Below are 24,955 nucleotides of genomic sequence, written 5' to 3'. Positions count from 1 at the left end.
GAATTTGGACTTGCCAATCTCCATGGTTGTATGACCCATTTCTTATAATAAATTTCATAGTATTTATTTATATATAGATCCCTCCTTTGGTTCTGTTCCCCTGGAGAACCCTGACTGAAAGTTACCTACCCTGTAACAATCTTCTTTGTTTTATATTTAGCATCCTACATTTTTTGTAATCCACTTGTTTGTCCATTTGCTAGAGGATTAATTCTTTTGTTTCTTTGAATACCATTTTGTGTATTCTCACGTTAGCAGTTTAATAGGTGAATTAGTCATTTAATTAATATGATGAGAAAATTATTAGGCTTCTACATTCTGTAACAATGTTGCATGTGACATCTATAATTTTGGAAGCTGCCACTTTGGCAGTATTTCAGTCCAGAACTCATGGCATGATGGCAAACCGTAGAACACTGAGGGATGAATTATGCAAAACGAAATCAGTCTTTGTTCCTCTCACTTTTTCTCAGATCAAGGAATTGATAATGAGATATTTTGCTTTGCACTGGAATGAAGGAATTTTGGGGGTTCATTTATGTAGGGCTGATTTGGAGTGAATACTTTCTCTGGATAACATGTATCCATAATTGGGACCATGACAAACTACTGAAGAAAAAATTGTCCATTGGAAGAAAGATTTGCCAGAATTTGTAAACTATCCCAAAGGACAGAGAACTGAGGGCTCACATTCTTGTGAATTGAAAGAAAGCGCTTGGTAGAAGTGCATGATTAACCATGACAGACCACTTGGTTAAATTTTTCATCATTTTTGAGCTTCAAAGTTACTGTCTATTTAGAATGAATTCCTTCATTCCAGAAGGTGAGAATACAGTATATTTAAATAGAATCATCACAGAATGTTAAAACAGACAGTCTTTCCAAGGTTTTGAAATAACTTGATCTTATATGATAACCAAATTCCCTACTTACTGTATTTCTTTTGATTAGAATGCTGTGGAGTCACTTTTTAAAGAGAAAAGATTATTTAACTTTTCTCCACTTATGGAGGCTCAGAAAAGGATATTTCTGATTTACTTTACCCTGTCTTTATGATCAAAGAGCATTGTATAAACCTAGCTGAAAAAGAGTAAAATGACTTGTGATTCAGAACCAGCCCTGAGGTTTGTGGGAAAGGTAGAAAAAGAGCAGAGAAAATGGGGTGCTAATGATAATAGGGAGAGTGGCTCTTCAGAGGAAATTGTCTATTTTACAAGTTTTGGGAGAATTTATGGAGATGATTAATATTGACAATTGTGCACATTTTGTGCAGGGAGTACTTCAAGCAGTAACTGACTAGATGCCAACAGATATGAAAGTAATAGTCCTTTGGATTTAAAATGCTGTCTATATTCACACAAGGGAAAATCAAGAGTTCTTGTTCAGTGGATGTTCAGTACCGGCAGCTACAGTTTTATAAATTACCAGTCATTAGTTTCCGTTCAGAGCATCATCTTCAGCTTGTCTTTTAGAATTTTTCTTCCTTTCTGAAATAGTGTGCCCCAAAGCCAGAACAACAATATGTACTACAGTTTTGAAAACAGTTCTGATTTAAAATAATCTATCCTGTCACCCTGCACATGCTAGATCGTGTGACCAATTTGGGGTTCAGAAAACATGGTCGCCATAGATTCAGCCTGTTTCAGATGAGCACTGCATTCCATCAACACTCAGACAATGTGATCATCTTGTGCTCACTGTAGCACCCCCTCCGGCTTGGACCCCATGTGCTCTTGTTCCCAAGCAAGAGAGACCGAGGGAAAAAGGTGGGCATTGCTCTCTTGCAATATTATTGAAATACTGTTCTGGTCATTTTTTAAAGTACAGAGAAAAGCAAATGTTTAAAAAAAACTACACAATGCACATTGTAGAAAAGTTAGAAAATAAAGCCAAACAAACAAAAGAAAAATCATTGCAATCCCACCCCCTAGAGATAATTACCGTTTAATATTTTAATATTCATATATGTAAAAATATTTTTGTTTAGTTTTGTTTTTAGGAGGTACCGGGGATTGAATAGGGGACCTTGTATGTGGGAAGCAGGCACTTAACCACTTGAGCTACATCTACTCCCCTGTAAATATATATATATATATATATATATATATATATATATATATAAAATTTTTAATTAATTTTTTTACTTTTAAAAAAGCTTTAGATTACCTAAATGTTACATAAAAAATATAAGGGATTCCCATATGCTTCACTCCCTCCCCCTTCCATACTTTCCTGTATAAACAACATCCTTTATTAGTGTGGTACATTTGTTACAATTGTTGAGCACACATTGAAGTATTGCTATTAACCTTGGACTATAGTTTACATTATAGTTTATACTCTGTCCCAGACAATTTTGTAGGTTATGACAAAATATATAATGTCCTGTATCTGTTATTGCAATGTCATGAAGAACAATTCCAATGTCCCAAAGGTGTCTCCATATTACACCTATTCTTCCCTCTCCCTCCCCTCTGACCTTCTGGAGACCACTGCCTTTATATCCATGATAAAAGTTCTTCCATTGCTAGAATAATAAGTCTGTAATAGAATAATAATGTCTTCTTTAGTCCATTGCTCATTCCCCAATCTTGAGGACTTTGGGATCGTGATGCCCACTCTGCTTCGAATTGAGTGGGTACTTAGATCCCATGGGGTAGATGGATGGAACTATCTGGCTTGCAGTTGCAGACATTCTGTTCCTTGGGATGGGCATTGTCCATCATCAGCTTGTTAGTCGTCCCAGGTGAGTCCAATGAACTGGAGAGCAGGTGTTGCAACTCTGCTGAGATTCAGGGCTCAACTGGCACATAGATGGACCAAAGATTTATATCTCTGGGACATAACTTAATATGGATGGACAAAAGATTTAAGTTTCTGGGACATATATTTAACAAGTATAGTGCTAAGTATAGGTTCAAATATATTTTGATGTCCCCTTTTTCTTATCAAAACTGTGGTCCTAATGTCCATGTACTGGTTTGTCACCATATTTCTCATTTAACAACATACGATAAAAATGTTTCTACATCATTTCAATCACTACCTAGGATTCCAGAGTAAGGATAGACAATAAACTTCTTAAATCTCTCTTGGCTGTTATTTTGATGTTCTCTTATTATATACAATGCTGAGAAAAGACATAATTTTCTTCCCATAAAATATGTGAGGGTGATATGGGTATTTGTCCTATGAAGTCTGAAGATCTTCCTGGCAGCTGACAGGAACAATAGCTTGCAGTAATATATGATAATCTGATCTTTATCCCCAATCTTGCCAAGGACACATTAATGAATCCCACTTTAATCTTTGCTATCATTTTATCTTTGCTATCTCTTGTGTTTCTCAAACATTCTTTGGTGTCCAGACCAACTTCCTTGATCATCTCTTTGCCATTCTTTGTCTCCTGGCTGATGTGGTCAGCATTGTTCTGAGGTCAGGGGATGGTTGAGTCTGTCTGGCTTACATTTTCGAGTGGTGCATCACATGCAATGTCTACTCCCTGGCTCCAACCAACGAGACTTTAAAGAGCTTAAACGAAAGGCTCAGAAAGTTTCTTGGAAATCAAACAACTCTTATAAAAATAACATTTTATGACTTAAAATGTAAATGAATCAGAAACATATGGATAAAATTTCCTTTGAAATGCCCAAGGGTTTTACAAAGTGAAGAGAAGAGTGCTTGCAAAATGAGTTAATTCGAGTTTTGCCAAAAATAAAACATTTGAAAAATTGTTTGGGATGTTTCGCTGATCCCTAGGTGCTCATGGATTCTCTGTCCTCTATTTGAAAAGTACTTAAAATTTAAAATTTAGGTCACTCAATAAAATACACTTAGGATTAGTTCAATGAGCACTTAGCGCTCTAGTTAAAAGAACTGATAACAAAAAGTCAATTTTAGATCAAGTGTACTTGAAATATGCCTGCCTTCTTCACTATCTCTTAATTTCCTCCCACAGCTGTGATCATACCACCCTGTGTTGAGTGCTCCAAGAAAACTCAGACTATGTTGGGAAAAGGTTGATAGTATCTATCAAACAAGACCCAGTTAAAACCCCTGTCTTACTCTGCCTTTTCTGTCGGTTGCTCCAGTATTGTCCTGCTCTCCTATCTTAGGCCAGGATCCATAGAAGCAGGGACTAAGACAGATTCTTGTGCAAGTGATATAGTGAGGAAGTGCTCTCAGGAGAAATCAGTAAGGAAGTGAGGGAAACAGATAAGGCAGAGGCACAAGCTAAGCAAAGATGTGGTTCCAGCTGAAGTCTAGCCTCTATCTAATCCCACAGAGAACTCTGAAGCTTGAATGGCCCCAGAGATGTCTTACCCTGAGGCATTTCCCATATAAATATCCCATTCAGTCTTGGCTGTGAGCAGTACATCCTTCTTTTTCAAAACCTTGAGGGTATCTTTAATTCCCTCTCCCATGCTTGTCCCATATGCAGATGTCAACATTTTCCATGTTATGTTTGCATCTTTTATCATCTTTACATATTTCCCATTGCAATCATATTCGTCTTAGTCTAGGCTTCACCATTTAATGCCTAGATTACATTTTCATTTCCCAACTGATTTCCCGCCTCAGAATCTTCCCTAATTCAGATTATCTCACACATTGATAGATTACTATTCTTCCCCCAACATCATTTTCAAATGCTTAAGAGTCACTTGTAATTCTTTTGTTTTGCCCCATTTCTTTCTTTATAGAGAAGGTGTAGGGTTACAGAAAAATCATACAAAAACTGCACAGTTCCCATCTACTATCCATTATTAGCACCTTGCATCAGTGTGGTACATTTGTGACAATTCATAAGGTAACATTTTTAAAACTGTCCAACTAACTATAGACTACTGTTCACAACACGGTTCACTCATTGTGCTGTATAGTTGTATATTTTAAAATTTTTATTCTACCGACATGTATATAACCTAAAAATTTCCCTTTTAACCACTGTAGCAGTCCAATATTATTGATGAATTCCAAAAAGAAATATGGGATTATGTTTGTAAACTGATCTTTTCCTCTGGGCATATTAGATTATATTGGATTCATAGGTCTACTTGATTATGTAATTATGTAAACCTCTTGTGCCAGTAGGGTGTTGAGTTCCCACCCTTTGGTGGGTGGGGACTCACAGATAAAAGGCATGGCAAAGGACAGAGTTAAGGGCTTTTAAAGTTGGAGTTTTGATGTTGGAGTTTGATGCTGAAGTCTTAAACTGGAGACTCAGGAAGAGAGGCAGAGCCGTTCGTCTGATAGTCTATAGCTAACCTTGTGGAGAGAAGCAAATTCTAGAGAGCCTCATAGTCTACAGCTGACCTTGTGGAGAAAACAGAGGAGCTAAGCCCACAGAGAAGCAAGACCCTGGAAGGAAGAAACCCAGGAAACCTGAACCCTCGCAGATGTTGGCAGCCATCTTGCTCCAACACGTGAAAATAGACTTTGGTGAGGGAAGTAACTTAAGCTTTATGGCCCGGCATCTGTAAGCTCCTACCCCAAATAAATGCCCTTTATAAAAACCAACCAATTTCTGGTATTTTGCCTCAGCACTCCTTTGGCTGACTAATACAACCACATTCATTTTATATAATTTAATGATGTTAATTACATTCACAGTGTCATGCCACCATCACCACCATCCACTACCAAAACTTTACAATCAACCCAAGTAGAAACTGTAGAATTTAAGAATTAACTCCTTATTACCTATCCCCATTTCATCCCCTCATAACCTCTATACTAGATTCTGGCTCTGAGTTTGCTTATTCTAATTATTTCATATCAGTGAGGTCATCTATTAGAACATTTCTTAAATTTTTGAGATGATAGAATACTTTGGAATCATTATCTTTGGAGTCCTATTAAATGCTAACATAGTAACCTTAAAATAATGAAAACTTTTTTTGCCATATCTAATGATATCCTAAAATAGACTATAAAATGAAAAAGCAAAGTTTAAGAAAAATAATTTTAAAAATATTGAGAGAATTTATCAATCACCGAAATTAAAATTTTTTTCAAATAAGATACTATTTATAAAACACTTAAATCAGTGCCTGGTAAGAATAACTTCTCAATAAATATCGGTTAATATTATTACTGCTGTTGCAATAGCCTCTTAACTGGTCACCTGTAGTACCCTTTTGTTATCCTCTATTCCTGTTTTACTCAAGGAGCGAAGGTGATCCTTTTAAACAAAATCAGATTACTCTATCATGACTCTGCTTATATTCCTTCCCCATGCACTTGGAACAAAACCCAGTCTTTACCTCTGCCTGTAAGAGACAGCACAAATTTGCTCTGCTCTTGTCTTCCCCTCCTGCCACTGCCCAACACATGCTTCCAACACACCAGCTCCTGTAATTTCTCTTCTATGTCAAGGTCCTTCTTTTTATTAATTAATTAATTTTTTTCTCCCTCCTGCCCCCAGTGTCTGCTCTCTGTGTCCATTCACTGTATGTTATTCTGTGTTCACTTGCATTCTTGTCAGCAGCACTGGGAATCTGTGTCTCTCTTCGTTGCGTCATCTTTCTGTGTCAGCTCTCCATGTGTGCAGCTCCACTCCTGGGCAGGCTGTGCTTTTTTTGCGTAAGGTGGCTCTCCTTGCAGGGTGCACTCCTTGCGCATGGGGCTCCCCTACATGGGGGACACTGCTGCGTGGCACGCATCAGCCCTGCCCATCGGCCAGCTCACCACATGGGTCAGGAGGCCCTGGGTTTGAACCCTGGCCCTCCCATATGGTAGATGGACACTCTATTAGTTTAGTCAAATCTGCTTCTCCCAAGGTTCTTCTTGCTGCAAAGCTTTTGTAATTGCTATTTACTCTACCTGGGAAAGTCTCCTCCTTCCACCCTTCTTGCATGACAGGATCCATCTTTAAGTCTCAGATTAAATGTTTCTTTCTCAGAAAGCCTTTCTTGACTACCTCATTCATTCATTCAATAAGTATTATTGAGTATCTACTCTGAGCCAGGCACCATTGTAGTCCCAGCAGAAAAAGTAAAACAACCACAACGAAGAGGAACAACCCCTGACCTCATAGAGCTTTCATATGGGTAGAGAGAGAAAAAAATCAAAATAAATAAGCAAATGATATGTGTGTATACATGTATGTGTATATAGGTCATGTTCACTGTTATAGTCCCTGCATGTATCACTGTGCTCAATAGATTAAAAAGTACTCAATAGATATTTATTAAATGAATGTGTGAAATTTATCATTATTGAGACAAAAATTAGAAATCACAAAGTTACTTTTGAATGCAACCTATTATATTGGCATGAAATGAAATTCCACATATGAAAGTACAGAATAGGAGGACTATGTTGAAAAAGAGTGGTGAAAACAGGCATCTTGCCTTTTTCCCATTCTTAGGGGCAAAACATTCAGTTTTTCACCATTAAGTATAATGATGGTTGTACGTTTTTTGGAGATGCTCTTTATCAAGTTGAGGAATTTGACTCTCTTCCTTTTTCTTCTGAGGGCTTTGGCATGAATAGTTGAACTTTGTCTAAAGCTTTTTCTTCAATGGTTAATATGAGCTGTGATGTTCCTTCTTTAGCTTGTTAATGTTATATTGTTTTCAAATATTGAATTGTAACCTTTCAACCCTGGAAAAACCTGTCTTGATCATGGAATGTAATTATTCCTATATACTACTGAATTTCTATCTGCTAATATTTCATTAAAGATTTTTGTGTCTATGTTTATGAGGGATTTTGATCTGTAGTCTTCTTTTTTTGTACTGTCTGTCTGGTTTTGGTACCAGAGTATTACTAACTTCATAAAATTATTTAGAATGTTTTCCCTTCTATTTTCTCAAACAGTATAGAATAGCTTTTAAATTATCTTTAACATTTGGGAAAATTCTCAATGAAACTATCTGGGCCTAGAGATTTCCTTTTTTAGGAGTTTTATGACTATGAATTAACTTTTCTTAATACCTGTTAAGATATTCAAATTATTTCCTAGATATATGAAGTAGTTTGTGTTTCAAGGAAGGAGATCCATTTCACGTAAGTTGTCAAATTTATGTGTGGACTTATTCATCGTATTCCATTATTATCCTTTTGATGGCTTCAGGGTCTGTAGTGATATTCCCTATTTCATTTCTGCTATTGATAAGTAGTTCTTCTCTCTTGGTTTTCTCTGAGAATCTTACTAATGGTTTGCCAACTTTATTGATCTTTTCAAAGAATCAGTTCTTTCTTTTATTTTCTGCTGTATTCCTGTTTTCCATCTTAATGATTTCTGCTCTTATCTTTATTATTTCTTCCTTGTGTTTGCTTTGGGTTTATTTTCTCTTATTTCTCTAGGTTCTTGATGGAAACTTAGATTATTGATTTGAGACATTTCCTTTGTGTGTGTGTGTGTTTTGAATGCTATAAATTTCCCTCTTGGCACTATCTTAGCTGTGTCCCATAGATATTGATATATTTGTGTTTTTTTCCATCCAGTTCAACATATTTTTAAAATTTCTTTTGAGACTTCCTCTTTGAGTCATGGATTATATAAATTTTTGCATTAGTTTTCAAGTATATCAGAATATTCCTGTTATTAATTTCTAATTTCCTTTCATATGGTTAGAGAACACACTATGTTTTATTTCAATTCTTTTAAATTTTTTGAGATTTATTTTATGACCCAGTGCCTATTTTCATATGTGTTCCATGGGCACTTGACAAGAACAGTATTCTATCGTTGTTAGGTAGAATGATCTGTAAATGTCAATTAGAATTTCTTGTTTGATGGTTGCATTGTATTCTTTCATACCCTTATTGATTTTCTGTCTAGTTGTTCTGTCAGTTGTTGTGAGAGGGTATATGGAATTCTTTAACAATAAATATGGATTTGTCTCTCATTACTTTCAGTTTTTTATTCACGTATTTTGTGACTCTGTTGCCTGGTGCAATATTTGAGGCTGCAGTGTCTTCTTGGTGGACCGACCCTTTTACTATATATATATATATATATATATATATATATATATATCACTTTCTGTCTCTGGTAGTTTTTTTAGCTCTCAAGTCTGCTTTAGATAATATTACAATAGTCACTTCTGTTTCCTTTTATTAATGTTTGTACAATATATGTTTTCCCTTCCTTTCCTTTTCAACTTGCCTATATCATTATATTAGAAGAAAGTTTCTTGTATACAGCATATATTGGATCATGTTTTGATCCACTCTTCAATCTTTGTCTTTGAATTGGTACATTTACATCGTTTATATTTAGTGTAATTATTGATCTGTTAGGGCTTAAAGCTGTTATTTTATTTTTTCTATTCTTTTTGCTCTATTTTCTATTTGTTTCTTTTCCCTTCTTTCTTGTGGGTTACTTGAACACTTTTTAGAATCTCATTTTGATTTATCTATAACATTTGCAAGTGTATCCCTGTTAGTAGCCTTTTTTAGTGGCTACTCTAGATATTAAAGTATTACATAATTTATCATGGTCTAATTGTATGCCTTGTTGCCAGTTCTAGTAAAGTATAGAAAACTGACCTATATTTCTGTTCCTTTACCCAGCCCCATTTGTAATATAATTGTTTTGAATATTTCCTTTAAGTTCATTTAGAACTATGTGAAATAGTATTATAAATTTTGTTTCAACCATCAATCAACATATAGAAAATTCGAGAGGATAAATCAAACCTATTGTGATTATTCATATTTTTGCTTACTGTGTTCTTTCTTCCTTACTAATGTTACAAGATTCCTTATTTTGTCATTTCATTTGTGTTTAAAGAACTTACTTTAGCCATTCCTTTGGGGTAGGTCCGTTGGCAACAAATTCTTAGCTTTCTTTTATCTGAGAATATCTTGATTCACTTTCATTCCTGAAGGATATTTTCACTGGGCAAAGGATCATGGGTTGACATTCCTTTTGTGCCACTTCCTGGTGACTTGCATGATTTCTGATGAGAAATCTATTGTCACTGAAATTATTTTCTCCAGAGTAAGATGTTATTTTTCTCTGGCTGCTTTCAAGATTTTTTTCCTTTGGCTTTAGTTTTTAGAAGCTCTTTTATGATATGATTTCATAAAGATTTTCTTAGTTTATCCTGTCTGGGGTATACCCAACTTCTTGCATCTGTGTGTTTAAGTTACTTGCAAAGTGTGGGAAGTTTCCAGCCATTATTTCCTGAAGTATTTTAGCCCCTCCCCTTCTCTTCTCTTCCCTGGAATCCAATGACATAAATGTTAGATCTTTTGTTATAGACCCACAAGTACACAGCTCTGTTCATTATTTTTTCACTCTATTTTCTCTGTTGTTCAGATTGAGGAATTTCTATCATCCTATCTTCTAGAACACTAATTCTTTCTTCTGTCTCCTTTATTCTTCTGTTGAGTCCCTCCACCAAGATTTGTATTTGTTATTGAATATTTTTTCTTTATTAGAGAAGTTGTGAGTTTACAGAACCATCATGAATAAAACACAGGAATCCCATATGCCACTAACAACTTGGATTGGTGTGGAATATTTGTTCCAATTGATGATAGCACATTTTATAATTGTACTATTAACTATAGTCCATGTTTTAATGTATGGTTTACTGTTTGTGTATTGTAGTTACATGGATTTTTAAAAAAATTATTCTGTTACCAATATATACAATCTAAAATTTCCCCTTTTAAACTCATTCAGAAATATATCTCAGTCTGTTAATTATGTTCACAATGTTGTGCTACCATCATCACCCTCCATTACCAAAACATTTCCATCATTCCAAATAGGAACCCTGTCCATTTTAAGCCTTAACCTTCCATTTCCTAACCTTACCCCATCCACTGGTAACCTACATTCTAAATCTGACTCTGTGAGTTTGGTTATTCCAATTATACAAAGTCAGTGATATACAATGCTTATTCTTTTGTGCCTGGCTAATTGCACTCAACATGATGTCTTCATGGCTCATCCATATTGTCACATGAATCAGGACTTCATTCATTTTTTACAGCTGAGTAATATCCCATTGTATGTATATACCACATTTTACTTATCCCTTCATCAGTTAATGGACACTAGAGTTATATCCATCTTTTGGCAATTATGAATAATTGGTATGCAAATATCTGTTTGAGTCCCTGCTTTGAAGATGCTTACCTACATTTTCTTCTAGGAGTTTGAAAGGTCTGGCTCTTACCTTTAGGTCTTTGATCCATTCTGAGTTGATATAAGATGTGAGGTAAGGGTCTTCCTCTTTTTTTTTTTTTTGCAAGTGGAGATCCAGTTTTCCCAGCACCAATTGTTCAAGAGACTATTCTTTCCTAGTTGAGTGGTCTTTGGCACCTTGTCAAAAATTAGTTGGCCATAAATGAGTGGGTTATTTCAGAGGTCACAATTTTATTCCATTGGTATATATACCCATGCTATTTTACTTATTATGACTTTGTATAATAATAAGTTTAAGATCAGGAAGCTTGAGTTCTCCAACCAACTTCATTCTTCTTTTTCAAGCTATTTGGGACCCCTTACACTTCCATATAAATTTGATGATTGACATTTCCATTTCTGCAAAGAAGATTGTTGGAATTTTGATTGTTGTCACACTGTATCTATAAATTGCCTTCAGTAGGATTGACATCTTAACAATAGTAAGTCTTCCAATCCATGAACATGGAAAGTCCTTGCATTTATTCAGGTCTTTGTTGATATTTTTTAGTAATGTTTTGTAATTTTCTGTGTAAAATCCTTTACATCCTTGATTAGATTTACTCCTAGATATTTGATTCTTTTATTTGCTACTGTGAATGGAATTTTTCTTTCACTTTCTCCTTCCAATTGTTCTTTGCTAGTGTATTTTAACACTACTGATTTTTGGTTTTTGATTTTTTACCCCATCACTTTGCAGAAATCATTTACTAACTTTAGGAACTTTCTTGTGGATTTCTTAGGAGTTTCTTTATATAAGCTCTTGTTATCTGCAAATAGTGAACGTTTCACATCTTCCTTTCTAAATTGGATGACTTTCATTTGTTTTTCTTGACTAATTACTTTCAAAAGAATTCCAGTATAATGTTGACTAGTGGTAGGGACAGTGGGCATCTGTTTAGTTCCTATCCGTTTAAAGCAAATGTTATGAAATGGATCAGTTTAGAAAATGGACATTTATTTGCTTAAAGCTTTGAGACCATGAATATGTCCAAATCAAGGCACTATCAAGGCAATGCTTTCTTCCGAAGACTGCTTGGCTCCTTTGCCACATAGCAAGGAACGTGACAGCATCTGTTGGTCTCTCCCTTCTCTTTCATGTTTCATTGCTTTCAGCTTCCTGCTTCTGCTATTTTCTTTCACTCTCTGTGTATTCATTCCACTTATAAAGGACTTCAGTAATATGATTAAGTCCTATCCTGAATGAGATGAGTCCTGCCTTAAATGATGTAGCCTCATCAAAAGATTCCACTTACAGTGGGTCTACACCCATAGGAATGGATTAGATTTAAGAACACATTTTTCTGAGGTACATACAGCTTCAAACCACCACACTTTTTCTGGCACCCAAAAAGACATGTTATTTCCATTGCAAATACCTTCATTCCATCACAATATCCCTTAAGTTACTTCAGTAACAATACAAAGTACATAGTCTCATCAAAATTGATTATAGGCGTGATCTGTCCTGGGACACAAATCCCCTCAGCTGTGAACCTGTGAAACCCAGAGAAGTTATCTCCCCCATTCCCAAGGCGGAAATTTGAAGGGAGACAGGGTCATGGTCCCTATCAATTCTGAAACTCTGCAGGGCACACTTCATTAGATTTCAAGGTCTTTATATAATCTGTAGAATGATGCTTTGTCCTCTGGGCCTGATGGAGCAGAAGACCCACCTTTTCCAGTTGCGTGAAGTGGTTGAAGTGTTCTATACATGCCTGTTAGGTCTAGTTAGTTTATCATTATCTTCAAGTCTTGTATCTCTTTACTGATCTTCTAAGTAGACATTCTATCCATTATTGAAAGTGGTGTGTTAAAGTCTCCTAATATTAATGTAGAACTGTCAATTTCTCCCTTCGAATATGCCACTATTTACTTCATATATTTTGGGACTCTTCTGCTAAGTGCGTATATATTTATATTATAATTGTTACATCTTCTTGTTGAATTATTCCTTTTATCAGTATATAATGGCCATCTCTGTCCCTTATAACTATTTTGATTTAAAGTCTATTTTATCTAACATAGCCACCCCAGCTCTTTTTAAATTATACTCTTTTGTTATATATATAGTTTTCCATTCTTTTACTTTCAACCTACTTATATCTTTGAATTTAAGGTAATTCTCTTGCCAGACAACATATAATTGGATCATTTTTTAAAATCCATTCTGCCAATTTCTGCCTTTTGACTGTAGAGTCTATTTACATTTAAAGTCACTACTGATAATAATGTAGAACTTTTTCCCATCATTTTGCTATTTAGCCTTTGTATGTCTTATACTTTTTTTGTTCCTCAATTCTTCAATTAAATCTGACTTTTATATTTATTTGATTTTTTGTGTGTTTTACCATATTGAGTGCCTTCTCTTTTCTATCTGGATATATTTTTTATTTATTTTATTTGTGGCTACTATGGGCTTAAATTTTAATATCCTAAATATGTAAAATCATACCAACTTCACTTCAATAGCATTTATATATATATATATATATATATAAACATTTTCTACAACCCTCTGTCCCTCCGCCTTTTTTTGTACTTGTTACCATTTATATCTTGGTGTTCTTATGAACTGGGTTTAACCATATGTGAATCTTAGAAGTGACGTTTGTCTAATCATGGTTTCATTAAGCCTGAAATGAAGAGCAAGGATCCTGGTAACAGTCAGCTTGACTTCTCCAATTCCCAGCTGGGTGACAGGGACAAAGTTACTGTTTCAGTGCCTCAGTTTCTTCATGTATGAAATTGAGAAGGTAAGAGTATGACTTCACAGTGCAGACCCCCGTGTGTCAAAGCGACACACCAAAAGGACGATGATGCAACCAGATAGAAAAAAAAAAAAAAAGTACTACCGCGTAGGATTATAATGGGGATTAAGTGTGCATATAGCATGTGGAGCATATCTATTTCCTAAGAATTATTCGTATTATTATCTTCTTTCCCTAACGCAGCACAGAAAGCAGAAAGGCAGTGCAAAGTAATCCAGTGTCTGCCCTCCCATTTAAAGCCGTATTTTCTAACTTTTTGACAATGAAGATGCTGTTTATTGTCCTTCCTGCTTCAGTGGTTGTGCATTCCCTTTAGCTATGTTAGCAGTTCTTTCACACCATTGGCACTGCATTACTTCTTCCATTATGTTTTCTATCTGGTTATTACTAATAAACAAATGACGGTCATAATTTTTGGGTAATTGTTCTCTATCCTGCTGTCTTACTACTCTCTTATTAATTCTAGGAGCTTTTTAGTTATTTCCTTCTATTTTCCAGGTAGCCAATTATTTCATAGGCAAATATGATAATCTTTTACTTCAGTTGCAAGATTTATTGCTCTACCCAAAACTTTCAAAACAGATGACTTTCTCTGTTTTGATTTACAGTATAGGTAAATATCCATTCTCTAATCCCGTTATCAACAACTTCTCTCTTCTCCCTTTTCTTCTGCATTCAGGAAAGCATCTCATTAATTCTGTGCTAGTTTTTTCCACAAATAACGATATGAATTTTTATTATTTTGTTAATAATTGTATGGCTGGCAAAACATCTCCAAGTAATTTCCAGTTATTAGAAGGATATGTGTGGGAGGCTTATAATTTTTTTTTTTTATATTGGTGCTCCTGTTTTATAGAATTAGGATTATCAGGGAAGATGAACCAATTAATTTCCTTTCTTCTTGTCCATCTATGTTGTTTCTGTGTATGGGTGAAGAAAAATCTAGGATCTTTCTCTGTCCAATTCCTTGGGGCTATAGTTACTCATCTATGTGAATTTGAGCATGTGCTTTAGAATCAGTTTCATCATCTAAAATGAGGGAGAAATAAATGTGCTAAAATTATTTATAATGCTTTTTAATTGCTAATATAATTTCTAATCATATGTTCATGCTAATATATATGTTTCAAGTGTGAGATAATGATAATGAAGTTTAATTATTGAAGTTTATTAAAAAACATTCAGCTCAAACCATTGACTACTAAAAACTGTTCAAAAATACAATTAATCTAACTTATGGACTATAGTCAACAGCAATATTGTAATCTTGTATCAATGGTAAAGAAGGTACTATAACAATGCTAAGGGTCAATAATAGGGGGTATGGATGTTTTTCTTCTGGAATAAGGAAAATGTTCTAAAATTGACTGAAGCACTGCCAGCACGACTCTGTGATGAAACCACAAACCACTGAGTGTACACTTCTGATAGACTGTGCAAGGCACAGCACTGTATAGCACGGTGAACCTTGTGGTGGATGATGGACTGTGGTTACCAGTACAAATATGAGAGTGTTCTCTCATGAATTGTAACAAATGTATACTACTAATACATTGTGTTAATAATAGGGTATGGAAAATATATATACTAAATGTAAGCTTTGGACCGTAATTAGTAGTACTACTTTGATGATCTTTCATAATTGGTAAGAAATGTTTGACAATAATGTAAGGTGTTGTTGGTAGGGTGATGTATGGAAATTCTGCACATTATGCATGATTGTTTTGTAAGCCCACAACTTCTGTAATAAAAATAAATACATATAAAAATAAATGCTTGGATTAGTGTGACATAGGGCCTGTGGTTAATAGCAATTCTGTAATATTCCTGCAACAATGACAGAGATGTACTGTGTTGATAATAGGGGGGATATGGAAAAGGTGTGCCAAATGTACCCTATGGACCATGGTTGGTGATAAGAGTCTAATGATATTATCTCATAATCTGTAACAAATATTCCACCATGGTATGGTATGTTGGTGAAGGAATATTGTATGGGAATTCTACACATGTACATGATTATTTTGTAAGTTCAAAACTTCTGTAATAAAAATATATTAAAAAATGACAATAGGGTGGTTTGGGGAAAAATACAGCAAATGTAAGATATGGACTACAGTTAGTAGTAATATATATAAATATAATTTTAAAGATTTACTTTTTATTTATTTCTCCCCTCCCTCCCCTGCAGCTTGTTTTGCTGTCTGCTCTCTGTGCCCATTCACAGTGTGTTTTTCTGTGTCTGCTTGTCTCCCTTTTGTTGCATCATCTTGCTGTGCCGGCTCTCCCCAAGGCGCAGGCTGTCAGCTCTCCACAGGGTGGGCGAGCCCGCCTTCACAAGCAGTCCTTGGGACACGAACCCAGGGCCTCCCATATGGTAGACGGGAGCCCAATCAACTGAGCCACAGCGGCTTCCCAGTATAATATACTGATGATATTCTTTCATAATTTGTAACAAATGTTTTAAAACAATGCAAGGTATTGTTAGTGGGATGATGTGTGGGACCCAAGTATGTTATGCATATTTGTTTTGTAAGTTCACAGTTTTTTATTATATACTTATTGTTTATGTATGTTCATGTATGAATGATATACCTCAATAAAATTAAGTGAAAAAAGAGAAGAAAATAAATGCTTAGGTATGGTGTAACAATTCTGATACCATTATAAAGGTATACTGGAATTGAACAATTAAGTAAATGGATGGCAGTTGGTGGGAGCCAGGTTTCTCACTCTTATAGATAAGCAAGGGGAGGAGGCTTGAATGATCCAGGTAGAAATAGACTGAAATTAGACATAGCAGTATGAACCTGTGTTAGCTTAGTAGCGCTACATGGTTACATATAGAAATACATATATATGTATATACACAGGTTAATGTACACACGTTTATTTCCTTGCTAACTTCAGGGCCTAGAAATATCAATACTCCAGTACCAAAGAGCACATTTAGCACCCAGATTTTAGTTTCTAATATCATTCTCCAGTAACGGGAACCAGACCTTTCTGAAGAAATGACTGATTCTATGACTAGGGTGGGAAATATACACTATGAATCTGAAGCATTTAATAAAAGTAAGTAAGGAAGTGCTCAAATTAAAAAGAAAACCTTCCACAATGATGGTTTGCGGGGGCCAGTTATAAGAGCTCCCAATTACCAAAACTGGAACAATTCAAGCCACAGAATAAAACAGTATTGGATTATAGCCCAATGTAGAGAGTAAATATCCATGAGTCCCTACCGATACAAATGATAACTTAATGGGAAAAATAATATCTCAAAGGGGTAGAGCATAGCTCCCACTAATTAAATGTGAGCTGTGCGTAGCGACTTCCTTTCAAAGGATACAGTGTAGAAAGGGGGCAATAAAAAAGTAACTTTCAGTGGAGAAATCTGACAAACATTACCTCAGCCAGATGATCAAGGTCAACATCAGCAGGGATGTAAGGTGATAGTATGTACCCTTGATACATGTGATAAGAATGGAACTTCACCTCTGCAATCTTCCTCCCTGCCAAAAGCTCATGACCCCAGTCTCATCATGAGGAAAATACCAGACAAGACCAAATTGAAGGACTTTCTACAAAATTCCTGATAGGTCCTCCTCAAAACTGTCAAGGTCACCAAAATCAAAGAAAGTCTGAGAAACTGTCACAGTGAAGAAGTCTGAGACATGACAATTAAATGTAATGTATCCTGGATGTGATCTTGGAACAAAAAGGACAGTAGTGAAAACTAATCTGAATGAAGTATGGCCTTTAGTTAATATAATGTATCAATATTTGTTTATTAATAGTAAAAATGTACCATACTAGTGTAAGATGTTAGTAGTGGAGAAAACTAGGTGTGGAGTATATGGGAAATCTGTACTATCTTTGCAATTTTTTGTAAATCTAAAACTATTATAAAATTAAAATCTTGTTTTAAAATTGCCTCCAGAATAAATGAATGAACAGAAGGAATAGTTAATAGCAAGAAATAAGGGTAGAGATTCTTAAAAATGTGTGTAATGGGATTTTGTGGAAAATAATATATTTGGTTGATATTAAAATATAGACTAGAATATCTTATTCTTTCCTCTTTTCCTTTCCAAAAATAGATGCAGACAGCAAACAAAAAAATTGGAATACATAAAGCCCAGCCAGCATGTGACCAATCACATGTGATTTTAGTAAATAGCCTGTAATCAAAATAATCAGGTTGGGGCTAGTGTACCAAACTATTATTTTTCTGATGGAATAATAGCCTTAATTCAGATAATGAAATAAATGGGGGATGGTGGTAGAGATCTGAGTAACAAATAGGCCCATTGAAATTATTAAATACCTTTCCACAGCCATGGCCAAAAAACACAGAAATAACAGACTCATATTAGGGAAACAGACAAAAAGGAGAGTATGAGTAAATTTGTACAATTTTGCTAGTTTGATTATTAAAAAGTATATTTTGAATTCATTTTGATATAGAATCAACATATAACAACACACTTGTTATTTGATTGTTACTTCTTATAATGAAGATAAATTATATCTCGATTTTTAAAAATTTGCAAATATTTCCTGGTATCTGAGAATATTGATATTTGCATATTTTAAAAAAAATCAATATTTTCACATGCTAACGATTTAATTTTTGCCAATTAAATGAAAAGTTTACTTTTCCTCCATTAAAACAAAATATGCTTATCAAAATTAAAAATAGAAACAAAAATAAAAGGGGAAAGCAACCCTTAATCTCATCATTAACTTTTTTGAAATATTTTGCTATTAGGTTTATTTATTTTTATTTTTAAATATCTGCAATTTGTATCCCACTTTTTCCACTTGAATTTACCATGCTCATTTTCTCATGCTATTATAAATTCTTTTTTCCCCTTATTACAGATAGTGTGGGTTTACAGAATAACCATGCATAAAATACAGGATTCCTATATACCACTTCACCACAAACACCTTACATTGGTATGGAACATTTGTTACAATTGACAGCGCATTTTTATAATTGTACTATGAACTAAAGTCCATAGTTTAACTTAGGCTTCACTGTTTGTATAATATGGTTCCATTGATATTTAAAAAATTATTCTGTTGCCATATATACAATCTAAAATGTCCCCTTTTAATCATATACAGATATATATTTCATTGCTGCTAATTGCATTCACAAAGTTGTGCTACCACCCCACCATCCATTACCAAAACCTTTCCATTATTCAAAACAGGAACACTGCTTAGTCTTAACTTCCCATTTCCTACTCTTATCCCATCCCCTGGTAAGCTACATTCTAGATTCTGACTCCATGAGTTTACTTATTCTAATTATTTCAAATCACGGAGATCATACAATATTGTCCTTTTGTGCCTGGCTTATTTCATTCAACATGATGTCTTCAATGTTCATCCATGTTTTCATATGTATCAGGGTATCAAGACTTCATTCTTTTTTATGGCTGAATAATATTTCATTGGATGTATATACCACATTTTATTTATCCATTCTTCAGTAATGGAAACTTGGGTTGTTTCCATCTATTTGCAGTTGTGAACATTGGTATACAAATACCTGCTCAAGTTCCTGCTTTCAATTCTTTTGAGTATATACCTAGAAGTGGGATTGATTGCTGTTTTCCTCAGCGGCTGTACCATTTTACACTGAACTAGCAGGGAATGAGTGTTCCTATCTCTCTGCATATTCTCCAACACTTGCTATTTTCATTTTTTTACAGTAGCCATTCTAATGGGTGTGAAATAAACTCTTTGTGGCTTATATTTGCAGCTATCTCATAGCTTATGATGTTGAGCATGTTTTCATGTACTTTCTGGACATTTGTGTATCTTCTTTGGAGAGCTGTATGTTCAAGTCTTTTGCCCATTTTTAAATTGGGTTGTTTGTATTTTTGTTAAGTTGAAGGATTTCTTTATATATTCTGGATTTTAAATCTTTATTGGATATGTAGTTTCTAAATACTTTAACCCATTGTGTACATTGCCATTTTACATTCATGATTAAGTCCTTTGAGACACAAAAGTTTTTAATACTGATGAGGTCCTATTTATCAATTTTCTAATTGTTGTTGTCTATTCTTTGGATGTAAAGTCTAAGAAACCAATGCCTAACATAAGGTCCTGCAGATTCTTCCCAATGTTTTCTTCATGAAGATCGATAGTTTGGGTTCTTATATTAAGGTCTTTGATCTGTTTTGAGTTGATTTTTGTTTCAGATGTGAGATAGAGTTCCTCCTTTTTTATGCTAATGGAAATCCAGTTTTCCCAGCACTATTTGTTGAAGAAACTATTCCTTCCCAATTGAGTGGTCTTTGCCATTTAGTCAAAAATAATTTTGCTATGGATGTGAGGGTTGATTTCTGATCTTTTAGTTCTGTTCCACTGGTATATATTTGTCCTTGTGCCAGTGCCTTGCTGTTTTAATTACTGTGACTCCTTAATAAGTTTTAAGATTAGAAAGTTTGTGTCATCCAACCAACTTCATTCCTTTTCAAGACAGCTTTAGCTATTCAGGGCCCCATACCTTTTACATAAATTTTATGATCAGCTGTTACATTTCTGCAGAGAAGGTTGTTGGAATTTTGATTGGGATTGCATTGAATCTATAGATTATTTTTGGTAGGATTGACATCATAATGATATTTAGCCTTCCAATCCAGGAATATGGAATATCCTCCCATTGATTTAGGTCTTCTTTAATTCCTTTTACCAATATTTTGTAGTTTTCTGTGTACAAGTGCTTTATATCCTTGGCTAGATTTATTCCTAGATATTTGATTCTTTTAATTGTTACTGTGAATGGATTTCCCTCCCTTGTTTTGTTTTCCTGAATGCTCATTACTCGTGTCTGAAACACTGCTTACTTCTGAGTGTTGATCTTGTACCTTGCACTTTACTGAGCTCATTAATGAGCTCTAGGAGTTTCGTTATGGCTACTTCAAGGATTTTCTGTATATAGATCATATAATCTAGAAATAGGGAAAGTTTTATTTTTTGCTTTCTAATTTGGATGCCTTTTATTTCTTGCTAATTGCTTTGGCAAGAACTTCCAGACAATGCTGAGTTAACAGTGGTGACAGCGAGCCTCCTTGTCTTGTTCCTGATCTTGAAGGGAAGGCTTTCAGTCTTTCACCATTAAGTAGGATGTTAGCTGTGGGCTTTTCATATATTCCCTTTATCATGTTAAAGAAATTTCTTTCTATTCCTAGTGTGCTAAGTGGTCTTATCAAGAAGAGGTGATGCATTTTCTCAAATTCCTTTTCTCTATCAATTAAGATGATCATGTTGGTTTTTCCCCCTTCGTTTTGTTAATATGGTGTATTACATTAATTGATTTTTTTATGTTGAACCATCCTTGCATATCAGGAATAAATCCCACTTGATCGTGGTGTATGATTCTTTTAATATGCTGTTGAATTCATTTTGCTAGTATTTTGTTGAGGATTTTTCCATCGGTTTTCATAAGAGATATTGGTCTTTAGTTTTCTTTTATTGTGGTATCTATTCTTGGCTTTGGTATGAGGGTGATGTTGGCCTTATAGAATGAGTTAGGGAGTGTTCCCTCCTTTTCAATTTCTTGGAAGAGTGTGAGCAGAATTGCAGTTAAGTCTTTTTGGAATGTTTGGTAGCATTCCATTGTTAATTCTTCATATGGTCTTGGGCTTTTCTTTGTTGGGAAGTTTTTTGATTACTGATATAGAAATCAGTTAGATCTATTTCTGCTTGAGTCAATAAAGGTAGTTTGTTTGTTTCTAAGAATGTGTCCATTTCATCTAGTGTATCTAATTTATTGGCTTGGAGCTGTTCACAGTATCCTCTTATAGTCTTTTTTATTTCAGCAAGTTCAGTATTAATGTTCCTCTTTTCATTTCCATTTTTCATTATTTTACCCTCTCTCCTTTTTTCTCTGTTGGCTTAGCTATTGATTTATCAATTTTATTCATCTTTTCAAAAATGAAACTTTTGGTTTGTTGATTCTATTTTTTAATTTTCTGTTTCAATTTTCTCCATTCTAACCCATTATATTTTTGCTTCTGTTCCCTTTGTGCTTTCTTTGCTTTGCTTTTTTCTAGTTCTTCCTCCTTTTGAGGTTAGGGCTCTGATTAGAAATCTTTCTTTTTTTTAAAAAATGTAAGCATTTAGAACTATAACTTTTGGTATGCTTATCTTCATTTTCATTCACCTCAAGATTTTTACAAGATACAAGATATTTCCTAATTTCTCTTATGATTTCCTCTTTAACCCTTTGTCTGTTTAAGAGATGTTGTTTAATTTCCATTATTTCCTCTGCTATTTTTTCTAGCTTTAATACATTGTGGTCAGATAATATATATTGTATAATATCAATATTTTTAAATTTATTCAGACTTGTTCTGTGAGCTGGCATATGGTCTATCCTGAAGAATGATCCATGTGCACATCTGAAGAATGTGTATTCTCTTTTTGTTGTGTGCAGTGTTCTATATATATATCTGTTAGATCTTGTTGGTTAAATCTGTCATTCAAGTCCTGTACTTCCTTATTCATCTTCTGGCTAGATGTTCTATCCATTATTTGAGTGGTGTATTAAAGCTCTTACTAATATCATAGGAACATCAATTTCTCCCCGCAAATCTGTCAGTATTTCCTTCATATATTTTTGGGTTCTGCTGTTAGGTGCATATACATTTATAATTGTTACATCTTCTTGTAACATCCCCTTTATCTGCCTGTCATGACCATTTTTTTTTTCTTCTCTTATAATTGTTTTTGACTTAAATCTATTTTATCTGATATTAGTTTAGCTACCCTGGCTCTCTTTTGCTTACTCAATGCAGATTATTTTTTCCCATCCTTTTAACTTCAACCAACTTGTATATTTGACTTTAAGGTGATTTCTTGTAGCCAGTATATAGTTAGGTCATGTTTTTTATCCATTTTGCCAATCTCTGCCTTTTGACAGGAGAGTTTAATACATTTACATTTAAAGTCAGTACCGATAACACAGGATAGTCTTCTGCCACTTTTCTATTTAGCCTTTGTAAGCATTATACCTGTTTTTGTCCCTCATTTCCCTTAAAGCCTATTTTTTATTTATTTGCTTTGTTGTCTTTTACCTTATTGAGTACCTTCTCATTTCTATCTGGATGTATTTTTTATCTGTTTTCCTTGTAGTTATATTAGGGTTAAATTTTAACATCCTAAATACTTAGCAATCATATTCTCCTGTTCACTTTATAGGAGTTTAGTTATCTCCTGTATATCTCAGGAGACCAACCTTCCTGTCCTGGGCATGTGAAACAGGCAGGCTTTTGTCCCAGACTGTCTACCTCCATAGTTTTTTTATAATTCTTTCATTGTTTCATGATATTTTTGCCTGGAGGGCAAAATCTGGAAGGAAGGTCTCCCCAGAGAAGACTTTCTTAGGTCAGTCTTTCCAAATAAAACAGGGCCAGGGACCCATGAAAGGGGCACAGACCAGCTACAGAGTGTTCTGAGGAGCAGCAGATCAGGATGGGTACAAAACCTTCTCTGATGGCTCCCCAAAGGTGAACTTTCCTGGCTTGTCCAGCAAATGCAGACCTTCAGCTAAATGTCTCCTGCAGTCAAGAGGAAGTGCTGCATCTTTAAATCTCCACTCCCTCTGCCCTTGTCTGGGAAGGTTTAAAACAATGGTTGCTGCTGCTTTTGTCCCGGCCAGGTTGAAACAATAGTTGCCCTCAGAGCTGAGACCCAGTAATCTTATTTCACTAATCAACAGCCATAATCAGTGATTGGCTGTGCCCACCCCCATTCTTAAAGAAGAGGATTTTTAAATTCCTTTCTGTCACCAACAGCTAGGCAGGAGCTGGACCTCTAAGAAACCTATGCTGAAATTGGAGGATGGGTGTCAGGAGCTATAGTGTGGAGAGAAGAATTTATAGCTCTTTACTGTAATTTATCAACTTCTTCCTCCTGCATTTCCCTGGATACTGTACAGTGTTTTTCTGGCCTCTGGACTTTCAAAATAGTTGTTTCAGACAGTTCCTGCCTGTTTAATAGTTGTTTTGGTGGAAGGACTGAGTCCTACTCCACCGTCTTTCCTGGACGTCTCCCATAAATTCTTAACAACCACTGTTTTAAGTACTGTAAAATATCCAGTCAAGTGTTAAGTCACGATTTGCTAATTTATTAACTTATTTTTGGATATTTAGGATTTTTTCCCAGTGGTATTTTATTCACCTATATAAGTTCCAATTCCTAGAAAAATCCAAACCCACTGATTTTTTATTCCTGTGTCATTGATGTGATTGTAGCAGTCTTGTACTTGAAACTCAAGAACCAAACCAGTGGGGTTCAACAAAGTCACATATACATGTCAAAAATATAAAGGTATTTTTAAACTGCTACATGATCCTAAAGCTCAACTGTCTCATTTAGCTCTCAAAGATTAAGCACATGTTCTATTTATCTGTACAATTAAGTGAATAACAGTCTGCACCATGAATACCACGGGAATGTTGTCTATAAATATAGACTTTTGACATTGGACTCCAGCTTCTTTTTCTCACAGACCATCACTCTTACCAGGGAGAGGAGTTGTCTGAATAACCCCTAAGTCATACTCATATTGAACTTCCAAAACTGGACCCATAACCACCTCTTATGGGTCAAGAACAAGCACGGTGACCAACTCCAAGTTTTGATTGCCAGTTAGTTTTCTAGCAAGTTGAAGGAAACTTTTGGCAGACATGTTATAGACCTGAAGATTCTTCTTTCATTGGAAAACAATGTATTTGGTTTAATTTTCCTGTCCTAATATCACTTGGTTGTTACACAACCTGATGGTAATATTTTCACATAATCATATCAGATATCTATACCAGTTAGGTGCCTTCTTGTCACTCAATATTATATCCAACATTATAATGCCACACAGAGTTTGAATTTAATGATTACTTCTCAGGCTACCAAATATATGTCCCATTCATTGAAGTTAAAGGATTTAATATTGGTATGGAACACGGGCAATTGACTTCAGTAACACTACTTCTTATAGCATATCACT

Source organism: Dasypus novemcinctus, chromosome 29, assembly GCF_030445035.2.
Source record: "Dasypus novemcinctus isolate mDasNov1 chromosome 29, mDasNov1.1.hap2, whole genome shotgun sequence".
In the NCBI taxonomy this organism is placed as follows: Eukaryota; Metazoa; Chordata; class Mammalia; order Cingulata; family Dasypodidae; genus Dasypus; species Dasypus novemcinctus.
The sequence above is the reverse complement of the archived record's forward strand: the minus strand, read 5'-3'. Positions refer to the sequence as shown.